Source organism: Herpailurus yagouaroundi, unplaced genomic scaffold (assembly GCF_014898765.1).
Source record: "Herpailurus yagouaroundi ecotype Mexico unplaced genomic scaffold, PumYag 308, whole genome shotgun sequence".
Lineage (NCBI taxonomy): Eukaryota > Metazoa > Chordata > Mammalia > Carnivora > Felidae > Herpailurus > Herpailurus yagouaroundi.
In genome coordinates, this window is record NW_024412525.1 from 5,046,981 (window position 1) to 5,049,698 (window position 2,718).

The 2,718-nt window shown below is 56.2% G+C and overlaps 1 protein-coding gene across 3 annotated transcripts in view; it reads right to left on the reverse strand.

The window, feature by feature from the left end:
- PIK3C2B (phosphatidylinositol-4-phosphate 3-kinase catalytic subunit type 2 beta) overlaps positions 1-2,718 on the reverse strand; it is a 66,585-nt gene that overhangs the window by 52,607 nt on the left and 11,260 nt on the right. The window contains exon 2 of one of the 3 annotated variants that reach the window (XM_040462266.1): positions 803-905. The exons of the other annotated variants lie outside the window; for them this stretch is intronic. The gene's annotated coding sequence lies outside the window, so the exon portion shown is untranslated. The remainder of the gene's footprint in view (positions 1-802; positions 906-2,718) is intronic. 3 annotated transcript variants of the gene reach the window in all.

A 2,718-nucleotide genomic window follows, 5' to 3' on the forward strand; every position in this document is an offset into this window, starting at 1 on the left:
GGGGGGGGGGGGGGAGGAGCTCCCAGGATGACCTTCCTGTGCTAATCTTGGTCTCCAGCTGAGGGGATTCCTTTTTTTTTTTTAATTTAAATCCAAGTTAGTTAACGTGTAGTGTAATAATGGTTTCAGGAGTAGAATTCAGTGATTCGTCACTCACATATAACACCCCAGTGCTCATCCCAACAAGTGCCCTCTTCAATGCCCATCACCCATTTAGCCCATCCCCTCTGGCACCCCTCCTTTTGTTCTCTGTATTTAAGAGTCTCTTATGCTTTGCCTCTAGCTGAGGGGATTCCTAAGGGAAGTTCGTTTCAGACAAGATTTACACCAGCCCATCCCATGTCATAAAAACAACCCCAACATTTCCAAACACCAACATCTATGAACCTTTAATCTCTCTGAGGGTATTAGAGACTCCACGAGTATAAAGGAAGCCCCTCTGGGAGGACGATGTCACAAAACAGGTGGAAAGGGGGATGGGGACACAGCAGCCCTCACGATCCTTGCCACCCCCTCCTTTACTTTGTCACACAGGGCCATTGGCTTCCTGCAAACCAAGGGTTCCTGCAAGGCCCCTTGCTGTCACCTGTCACCTCCAGCTGAACCTCCAGTCCAGCTTCCCCAGCTCAGTCCTTTGGAATCCAGTTCTCCAGGATTCCTGTGTAGGCTGGGGACACTCCCTGGAGGAGGCCAGCCCATTAAACAGAATCCAGAAAGCAGGTCACAGCTGTTCCCAAACGGCCCGTGGCACCAGAGGGAAAACAGCACACCAAAGAGTCTCTGCTTTGCCTGGAGGACTCACCGGAGGGAAGAGGAGAGGCAGTGTGGGGCCACCTCACTGCTCCCTGCTGCTGCCCCAAGTCCTCACATGCTGGGCACGCTGGGCGGGGCTAACCCATCAGAGTCTGCAAGAAGCAAGGAGCAGCACTTCAGATTTTGGCCCAGGCCCACGGCAAGGGGAGGGGGGTGTAGCTCGGGGAACTGCAGAGGCATCGGACTAACGAAGAGTGCACGGAATAATGCCAGTGGGACTATCTCCAGAGGGACATCTTTGCTGGAGATCAGAGCTTGGATTTTTAAGGAGCATCTCCAATTAATTCACTTCTAACAATCCTTTGGTTGTTTTCTGGTAGCAACTTCCTTAGACATCAGGGAAGCGATCTCCCTTCCCCACAACAGGGCCCCCTTGACCATTAGAGATGAGCAGACTGAGGCCCACTAAGGGTCAGCGACTTTGCCCCAGGGACTCATACTGGATCTGTGGCAGGGTGGGGAAGGGGCCACCGACCCGACGTGGGGGGCCATAGGGTGCTAATACTCAGGAACAATCTTGTCCCTAGCCCTGTGCTATCCGCCCCCACAAGTACACCCCTGGGACCAAACCCCAGGATAAGAATGAGAAGGACTCGGAGGACCGGTCCCCAGAATGATCACACACACACAGAGTGCAGAAAGTGGGGCCCCAGCCCCCATGTGGTCTGTGGGAAGGTTGGGGGCGGCTGCCTGTAAGCCTGGGTGAGGGAGCCAGTGGGCAGGGACAGGCTGTGGGGGCGGTGGGCTGCCATTGGCTGAGAGCCACCTGCTCAGCTTGCAGGAAGGCCAAAAGGAAGTCAAGCAGAAAAAGGCTGAGCCAGTCTTCCTCGGGAGCCTGAGGAGCTGGAGACCAGGCCCCATACCATGCCACCGGGCCCAGGGCAAGCTGCCCTCCTCCATCCCGGTGGGAAGGCTCTAGGCGGTACGCAAGCCCTGCCCGCTGCTCCTCTGCCACCGCAGTCCCTAAAACAGCAACCTGGACATGTGATCTGGTAAGAGAGAGTATCTGCAGTTTGTGCTAACTCCCCAGATCAAGAAAATCCCTGGTAGACTAGTCATTCTCAGGGACCTACAGCCTTGGTAATCACATGAACTGCATGTACCCCCACACCTTCCCCCACGTCCCCCCACACATCCATACGTAGCTACTACCGCGCACTCCCTTCCTTGTGCACACCCCCTCACCCCCCAAGACCTACCTCTTCCACCTCCTCCCTCCCCACCCTACACACACCCATACCTTCCCCCAAGCACCTGCAGGTACCCCCCCCAACTCTCCATGCATACTCCATACCCCTCCCCCAAGCACACACGCCTCTGTACCCCACGTACCTCGCACAATCCCCACACCTTCCACAATTACCCACATCTGCCCCTGCATACCCCCCATACCTTCCCACCCTCCAGGTCCCCCCCCCCCTGCACATCCCCTCCACCTCACTCACTCCCTCATCAGCTCCCTAGGGAAGTGGACTTAGACACCAAGAGGTCATGATCTTAGTGTCCCTGGCAAAGACAACTGAGAAAATAGATGGAAGGGTGAACCCGGAAGAAAAAGGAAAACAGGACCTTTCCGCTCCAGGGAGCAGCTCTGGGCCTTCGGCATCCACATTCCAGCCTACTGGAGGCAGACTCGCAGGCCCGGAGGGGACCAGGGAGCCAGAATGCAAGGGAAGGGGACTCCAGGCAGTTGAGCCCAGGGGGACCTTCGCCCAAGGGCCACCTAGCTTCTGGCAGGCCTCAGAGGTGCTCAGTTATTTCCTAAGTTCAGGGTGCAGTGGAAAGGCCCTGAGGTCCCCACAGACCAGGGTAGGAAAGGGGTGCCGCTCTCAAGCAGCCCCCATCTTACAGCCCAGAAACACACACACACACACACACACACACACACACACACACACACACACA